This window comes from Podarcis erhardii (genome assembly GCF_964252035.2).
Source record: "Podarcis erhardii genome assembly, chromosome: 2".
Taxonomy (NCBI): domain Eukaryota; kingdom Metazoa; phylum Chordata; class Lepidosauria; order Squamata; family Lacertidae; genus Podarcis; species Podarcis erhardii.
In genome coordinates this window covers 85,539,328-85,548,535 of record NC_138498.1, presented here as the reverse complement: position 1 = coordinate 85,548,535, position 9,208 = coordinate 85,539,328, and the positions used below count along the sequence as shown (strand labels likewise).

Here is a 9,208-nt window from a genome sequence, read left to right as displayed (position 1 = left end):
CGCACCACCTTCCTAGTTTTCTCAGGCCTGCAGTTGTGCCCATTCTATCGTCCTTCCAAAACGAATGAATGGCTCCACTTTCTCATGCATGTTGCTTTGCCTTGAAAATATTGTCTGTGCGATAACAGAATCAGAAGTTGAAGACACCTGAGGATCACTTTGTCCAGAGTTTTCCAAAGATATTTCTGCAATTCAGAAAAAGCTAGCACCACTTCCCAAGATACATTCTGTCCAACCTGCCAAGTTTCAGTCAAGTCTCTCTGTAGTTATGTCGTCACTGCCTCTCATTCCATGGTGGTTCAGCCAGTTCCTGGTGCTACCAGGAGGTTGTAACTTCCCTCATATAGTTACCATGTAATGCAAGGGTGGGGAACTGGCTCACCTTAAAGCAACTTTTTTGACAAATGGGTGGGGCCACATGCCTGTCAGTCATCTGACATCTTATGATGTCAGCTGATTACACTGCAAAGGAAGAATCAAGAGTGCACTCAAATTCTTCCTTTCTAGCCATGCTTTAATTAAATTGGAAAACCCTAATTGAGCCCAGTCCCTTCTAGAGCACTCATAGTTGCACAGGTAATGGTGGATCACAAGCAAGAGAAGGGACATAGGCATGCTTGTAGGACAAGGCCTGTATTTAGCAAAGGATATATAGACGTGGCAGGTAAGCAACACTGAACGATTCCCCCCTGGGGTTTTATTCAAGAAAGAATATTTCTGTGTCAGGGATCCAGCGGAGCACTTGTGCGAGAGGAAGGCACTTCCACTGACACTGAGTGTGAGACCCTTCAGCCTCTTCTGCTACATCAAATGCTGCCCTGACTTTCAGAAGCAGCCTTTGGTAAGTGGTGAGGGGGGCAGTGAACAGCTGAGGGAAGAAGAAGGGGGCTCTGGTCTGCTCATGGCTTGTAGGATCAAAGTCTTTTTTTATACATTTTCACAGCCTCAGGTGTGTGGGGTGTGGGGTGGGGTGGGGTGGGAATATAGTTCTGTGAAGAAACTTTCTTCATTACAATTCTAATGGATTACTCTGATTCTTTTATTGGTGGTGATGAAGGGGCAGGTAGATATATATGAGATTCAAAATGAGGTGCCGGTACTCATATAAAAGTGTTGTGAGTACCAGCACAAAATGGCTGCCATGGTCAGCAGCAGCAGCAGCAGCAGCAGCAGCAGCAGCAGCAGAAGAAGAAGAAGAAGAAGAAGAAGAAGAGATGTTATCTCATACCAGTGAGTTCCATCACACACAAAAACACTGCTTTTGTTGATTTCACATATTAAAACAAAATCCTGCTTTTTGGTCAAAAACTCTCTCATAGTGACTAACGACAAAACAGTGCAGCCTTCTTAAAGAAGAAACTACAAATAATTAAAACACCCCAAACTACATCAAGTATAACACCATAAAGGAGTGGCTGAAGACCAAATTGATTAACGCACACAGAGTCCCAGCCTTTTAAAGGGCCTTTTAAAGAAAGGCATTCCATAGTGTAGGGGCTACAACTGAAGAGCCCATGCCTCTGGTGCCTGTTTGCCACACTTCAACTGGCAGGGAGAAACAGAGCAAAGCTTCTACAGTTGATCTGAGCCCATGGACCGCTTTGTATGGGAGAGGATATATTTCAGAAGACCTTGCCACTTAGGACTTTAAAGGTCAGCAAACACTAACATCGTGAAATTGAACAGGAACAAGTAGGGAACCAGTGGAAACGGAACAGTATCGAGGTCGCGTTCTTCATATGGCATTTTTTTAAAAACGACTGGCTCTCTTTATCATGTCAGAAGCTTTCGTGGACTAGAGTCCACGTCGTACTTCAGATGGACTGTAGTCCACAAAAGTTTAGGCAAAAATCAGATTTGTTAGTCTTTATGGTTCCATAAGTCTCTTTGTTAGTTTTGTGTCAACAGGCTTAGATGGCTGCTCCTCCGCAAATAGGTGCTAATACTAACTGTTCTTGGTATGAAGAGCCAAGCAGACATCAAGTAGTGTACAACTGGAGCAGCAGCACAGTTAAACAACGAGCCTTCCATCCTGCCATTTCCACCCACTGATGTGTTCTACTCCAACCAAAATGTCCAAGAGCCATTTAGAATCCCTGGTCTCCAAAACAAGGCCGACCAGAGGGAATATCATTAAACAGTGGGCACCTGTTCTTCTTTCAACTCCAGCGTATCCCTTCAGGTGTGAATGACTTTAAGCTGGTGATATGTGGCTTGGATCCGAATGGGCAGTGATTAGCCAGGCCTTCTCCAGAAACCTTGGTACATAGTGTTCTTTACCTTGAAGCCTCATAGGTGCTGGTACTGAGTCATCTACAAGGTGGAGAGCAACGCCACTGAAAAGCCACCAGCCGGCAACATCTTTAGTTGTAAAACAACATGACCTTTCAAACATGGGCTGCTTATCCCGAATGCATTCTTTGTTCCTTCATTGCCTGCTTGAGAGACTGACCTCCTCCACCAAACCCCTGTTACAGAGGACACCCATCAGCAGGCCCATAGCAAGATCAGGAGCAATATAGGTAATGCCAGGTGTCCAATCCATGGAGGGTTGGGGTAGCGATCAGTACAATCACAATGTTGGTAGCTAGGAACTAAAGCTTCAGTGGTAGAACATCAGCTTTGCAAGCAGGAGGTCCTAGGTTCAGTCCCCAGCATCTTCTAGGACTGGGCGAGACAGCTACGTTGTTCAGATTTTCATTTATTAATTCCTATAGTAAAGCCAGTCTCATCCCTAACACTCAGGTGGCCTACGTTTTCTTAACTCATTCATCTTGAAACCTGTGACCAAGGCCATTCCCATTTAGCCTGTGGGGGAACTCAGGCTGAGAGATAGTGATGTCCCCAATGTCACTATATCTATGTCTAGGAACATGTGGACCCAAGCCTAACGCTACCCTTGTATGAGGGATACATACATAGTCCACCTGCTCTGTCTTACCTGTCCAATCGTATGCACATCCACACACAAACCCTCGCACACATGCAATGCAACCTGACAACTGCCTCTCAAAGATCAGCGACAGAGTTATTACTAATGCACATTATTTCCTGTTTCCTAGGGTGAAAGCAGATGTCTGCTTACCGCATGTTCGCTGCTTAGAAATGTCCCACATGGCAGCTCCTAACCGCATGGGGATGCGGCCATCTGTAAGTGCCTGGACATGTGGTGAGGTGAGCCTTTTCACACTTCTGCAACCACTCAGAAATCCACATAAACAAGGGGGTGTGGGAATGCTCTGGTTGCCGTGTGGCTGAAACCTATAGGCAACTACCTTCCCATTCAGTTAGAGCCACCGTGAGACGTTTTAAAGGGGAGGGACCATGTGGTCAGGGGCGATTTGCCCTCCCATGCATTGTGCACTGCATCACACTGCCTCCTCAAAGCCTGCAAAAAGAAAAGTCATTTTCCCCCTACATAACCAGGATATCCCCCACAATAAATAGCCATCACTTGCTAGAAGCTGCACTTCTGTTACGACACCTATATTGGCACAAACTCACCCTGTTCTATCACTATACCAGTTTGTGAGATTCTTTTTTTTTATCACCATTCTTTATTTCAATTCTTAATATTCTATTTTTGCTGGCTGTGTCCTCTCCTGCTGTGCAAACCCAGTGCAAGTCTGCTCAGCTCAAAGGGTCAAAGGCGCTGCAGTTTTGTGGACCTTTACTCCAGCTTTCATCTGCATCTGCCTTGCCATTTCATACTATGAACCTCTTAAATGTTAGTGCCAAGTGCTCCCCATTCCCCCAAGTGGTGAGAAGTCCAGAGGCAAGACTATGCAGGGTTTGGTCTCTTCTGGCTGAGATAGAGCATTGGAGGCATATGGTATCCTTTTCTGTAATATTTGTTGTACTTCCTAATATATATATACAGTTGGAGGATGCAACCAGGTTCCTAAAAATAGGCAACAACACAGTGGATTCTGCTTCGGCATCCCCACAGCAACAGTGGGGAGCCCTACAGCCCCAGAGGCTGGGGCCTTCTTCATATGGAAATGCTCCAAATGAGCACCAAATAGCTGGCGTCCCTTGATGTATCATTGGGCAATAATAATAATAATAAATTTATTATTTATACTCCGCCCATCTGGCTGGGTTTCCCCAGCCTCTCTAGGCAGCTTCCAACAAAATATTAAAATACAGTAGTCCTTAAGATGGCAGGAGGTTCTAAAGAGCATCCATACTGCAGATCCTGCAAGCTCTATGCTCACCCCTAGGCAGACTGTCAGCCTCCTCTCTTCACTAGAACCATCAATCCAACTTTTATTGCTTTGTTGACATGAGCACTGTTGCCTGTGGTGACAACTGAGGGCAGTGGAAACCATTCTGCATGGACATACCCTACTTCGTTGGTTGTTTATGAAATCAGGCCTTGGAAAAAAGAGACAGTTTGCTCTTTGGATTCCCTCTCGGAGCCTCAGGATACAAACTTTCCATTAGCACTGGTTGGGTGTGTGCAGCTGTGTGCTTGCAAAGGCCAGCAATGGAACATACTGCTAAATATAACGCAATCCGGAAACAGGTGAGTGGAGAAGTCAAGTGCATTTATTACAGGAGAGCTTTCAGACTGTCAGTCCTGTGGGCAGTCTATACAGGGTGTCCTTTGAATCACTCCCACTTATTTCCCATTACCATTATTAACAGCGACCCGCCCTCCATTAGCCTGAAGGGAACACCCCATGGAGTCTTTTATGACCACCTGAGCACCTGCCCAGTGATGGGAGGGGCTTCCTCATCAAGGGCAGCAACCCTGTTTTATGGTATTTCCTCCTGCAGCTTTTACTTCTCATGTAACTTTTTAAGTCAAAGTGTGTAATTTAAGTAGCATGTTCAGTGCTATGTGGTCATGTTTTGAAGCGACACTGAAGATGGGCTAATTCCCTTCTTCCAGCAATTTTTATTTCACATCCAACTTTTTAAGCCAGTGTATAGAACTTCCATTGTACAAAGGGCTCTATAATCATAATCTTTTGAAGCAACCATCCAAGGTGCACTAATTCACATTTCATTTTACAAACGAAGAATTGAATCTGAGTGGGAGAGACTAGCCTACAGTCTCACACTAGGACAGAACAAAACCTATTCCCAACACTATCTCTTGTATTTCACCAGCCCCAATGTGACAAAAGAACTCTCATGTACCATTTGTTTTGTCTCATATTGATTTGACTAGGTGGGCAAGCACCACCCATTTATAAAAGTTGATGAGCTATTGATGACCCTGGAAAACAGCTCAAGTGCACCAAATTATTTACCATTTAACATTCCATGCAAACTCAGTTGGTGATCAGTTCCATTGATTGAAAAAACTGAAAGCTGGCCACCACCAGGGCCGAACTTACCAGGAAGCAGATGTGTGTTTTCATTCACAGGGAAAATAGCAATTCTGTGGAGTGCCATCCGGAAAATGGTGCAGAAAGAAAGGGTTAACTCCCCAAGCCACGATCCAGATCAAATTTCCCTGTATAGCTGCAATTAAACTGCTTAAAATAAAAAAAAAAGAAATCTGATCATGGACCTTCAGTGTCATGCCTAGTTTGGTCCTCAAGCTCTTCTTGAAGATGCTCCCCCAATTTATTATGTATATATCCTCAAAGAGGTATATGTAAGATTCTCACCTGGTCTCCTATCCATACACTGACACAATCTAGACTTGCTTAACTTCTTCAAAAAAACATGTACAGCACTACAGGTGTTTCATAATGTGTATGGTCAGTCCTATTCCTTATTCTTGATGGTGGTGGGGAACATTAGCTTATTCACATCAGTTTTGTGAGATAGGTCATGATAAGAGGTTTCCATTGAATAGGCCATGGAAGGGAAACTCAGAGCAACACACAATGACTTGTCCAAGGCTATCAAATGTGTGGGATTCAGCAGAATTTTAATCCAAGTCTTCAAATTCCCTCTGTATGTGGAGAGAACAAGGCTGAGTGAAGTATGGGATCATTCACCCTGTCCCTGTCAGTTGAGAAAATGTGGTGTACATTTACATTCCGACTTGCCCTCTGAGGCCAGTTCTGTACTAGCACACTTCCTCAAGCAAATGAAACTTTTGGTGCGTAGTTGGTAGGGAGACACTCAAGCATGGCGGCAGAACTTAGCTTTCTTGGAGACACTATTTAACTGGGGTTTGCAGGGACTGAGCTGTTCTGAAAGGAACTGGCCCTGCTGCAGGTGCCACATAGTATTCATTCCGCATACTATTCTTTTTTCTTGTTACAAAATTGTACACACATAAATAATTATACATGACCAGACTAACCAAAAATGGGCCACCAGGGGAGTAAAATACTAAACATATTCTTTTACAGTCCATAACAATGAAGTGATTTCTGTAAACCAGTAAAATGAATTCTTCAGTTAACCAACTTGGGAAACACAGAGGGATGCGAGTGAGCTAATGAGTATTGCCTGCTTATCTATACCAGATTGCAATACATATGTGTTGAAGGTATTTCTCATCTATGTGTTGTTTTATTTGTATATTTAATGACACCATACACTGTAAAAATGATCTTGTTTTCTCTTGTTCCACACTTGTAAGAAATCAATATTTTAGTGTGGCAGCACCTGCACTTTGGGACTCCTCACCTATTGACAGGCGACTTCACTATACTCTTTTCGGCACCTGCTTAAAGCATTTTTGTTTAGGTGAGCCTAGCCAGATATGTAAAAATTACAAGTGCTTCATTTTTAGCTACTGTTGATTTTAAACACCTTTTGAATACCTGTTTTTAACTGTTTTTTTTAATAATGTAAAGGATTTATTTTATATTGTTGTAAACTGCTTAGATGTGGTCTTTTCATGAGTGGTATATAAATTTTGTTAAATCTGTTTGTTAAAATATATGCAGAGCAGATGCATTGAAAACACTGCCCTCTGCATTGGAGCACCACAGAGTGAGCAGTTGTCAAATTACATGGGGAGGGAATGCTAATAGACTGGAGAAAATACTTTCGAAATATGTGAATAAGTCTGGACACATGAGTCCTCCCCCTTCTCATCCCCAGCACAGTGGTGGGGAAAGTTTTCACTTCTACTTTCAGCTACCCACAGATTCTTGTCATGTCCAAAGTGGGGAATACGGTTAGTGTTAACAATGGTGCATTGAAATAAGCCAAGATGAAATTCACAGGGTTTCCTGGTTTCTGTCCTGGTATATTTGAGTGTGTGGTAGATCAAGGTGTTTTTAGCATGAAAATAAAATTAATGATGATGAAGACCTAGTTCTTAGGATCTGTGATCAAACATAGAGCCATAAACATCAGAGCAAAGTATTTCTCAGGCTCTGCTCAGCCACTCCAATAAGAGATTATTACCTTCCAAATGTTTAGTGAGAAGTGACCTTGGAGCACAGAGTTGAAGCTTGATTCCAAAACAATGGGAAAGAACTGGCAAAAAGGAAACTCCTTAAGTACCAGATGGTAATCTCAGGGCCAGTGGGAGAGAGGGACAGGAAGCATGCCTAGAGGTCACACATAAAAAGCATGTCAGAACTTCCTGGGGCCCTTAGACACCAGTTTCAACAGCAGGCAAATGTGTTACTGGTAGCTTATCCATGGAGCCCTCTGGTCTGGTGGCACTGTTACTGAATGCCAGGCCAGTCCATGACAAGACCATGCTCGTCCACAACATCTGGGAGACACCCTCTTGACTACCTCTGGGGATCAGAACGAAAGAAGATGAGTGACCAACATCAGTCTGGAAGTGATGCTTCTTCATGAGGTCTCAAGACCCACTGCTGCCTAGATTTATGAGGTTATGGAGCATTCCTAGGCCTTGGATTCAAGAGCTTTCACAGAGGCAGAATTTCATAGCATATGTTGTTGTTGTTGTTGTTGTTGTTGTTGTTGTTTAGTCATGTCCAACTCTTCGTGACCCCATGGACCAGAGCACGCCAGGCACTCCTGTGCCAGTGTGGTGTAGTGGTTAAGAGCGGTAGTCTCATAATCTGGGGAACCGGGTTCGCGTCTCCGCTTCTCCACATGCAGCTGCTGGGTGACCTTGGGCCAGTCACACTTCTCTCAACCCCACTCACCTCACAGAGTGTTTGTTGTGGGGGAGGAAGGGAAAGGAGATTGTTAGCCTTAAAGGGAGTGAAAGGCGGGATATCAAATCCAAACTCCTCTTCTTCTTCTTCCTGTCTTCCACTGCCTCACGCAGTTTGGTCAAACTCATGCTGGTAGCTTCGAGAACACTATCTAACCATCTCATCCTCTGTCGTCCCCTTCTCCTTGTGCCCTCCATCTTTCCCAACATCAGGGTCTTTTCCAGGGAGTCTTCTCTTCTCATGAGGAAGCCAAAGTATTGGAGCCTCAGCTTCAGGATCTGTCCTTCCAGTGAGCACTCAGGGCTGATTTCCTTAAGAATGGATTGGTTTGATCTTCTTGCAGTCCATAGGACTCTCAAGAGTCTCCTCTAGCACCATACTTTAAAATCATCAATTCTTCGGCAATCAGCCTTCTTTATGGTCCAGCTCTCACTTCCATACATTCGACATACTGCAGTTGTGGCCAGCAATGGACAAAGGACGCAGTACATATGTAGGGTAAAGCTGGTAATTTCTCTTGAAGACAATTTATGGACACTCAGCAGAGGACACAGGGCAACTGATGAACAAGCATTCACTGCATACTCATAGAGGCCAAACATCTGAAGCTATTAATACTATATAATCAGCTCAGCAGCACAAATGCTTTGCCCATTTCATGGCAAGAAAGGGTGGTGAATGGTATGCTGTGGAAAGTAGATTCAGTCCAGAAGATTGAAGTCATTATAATGGATAGACTGCCAGCCACTCACAGCAGCCTCTTCCTGTCCTTTCCCTCAACTCCCCTCCCTCCCTCGGAGCTTCTTGTGATCTATGGGGCAGAGGGAGGGAATCCAGCTTCCCAGGTAATAAAGGCAGCTGGCAGCAACTGCGCTTGGAGGATGTCATGGCAAAATCAGCCAGGCTATTTATAGGCAGCTAATTGATTAGGGTGGTAGCAGCCAGAGGAAATGACTTTCAGGACTGACAGAGAAGCACCGCGTGAAGTGTTTTGGATACAGACCTTTAAGCAATCAGTGTCTTTCAGGCCCTTGAATGCAGAGAGTATTTGAAGGGGGGGCGGATTATGAGAACAAAGGCCAGCAGTGAACAACTTCAACAGCCTTTCTCAACCTGGTGCCCTCCAGAGGTTGGTAGGACTCCAGTTC

The 9,208-nt window shown here is 44.3% G+C and overlaps 1 long non-coding RNA gene across 1 annotated transcript; it reads left to right on the top strand.

Annotated features, from left to right (window-relative positions):
• Window positions 1-797: 797 nt before the first annotated feature.
• LOC309335848 lies at window positions 798-5,405 on the top strand. Its single transcript, XR_014153772.1, has 3 exons — window positions 798-841; window positions 3,063-3,174; window positions 5,379-5,405. It is a non-coding gene; the product is annotated as an uncharacterized lncRNA (long non-coding RNA).
• The last annotated feature ends 3,803 nt before the right edge of the window (window positions 5,406-9,208 follow it).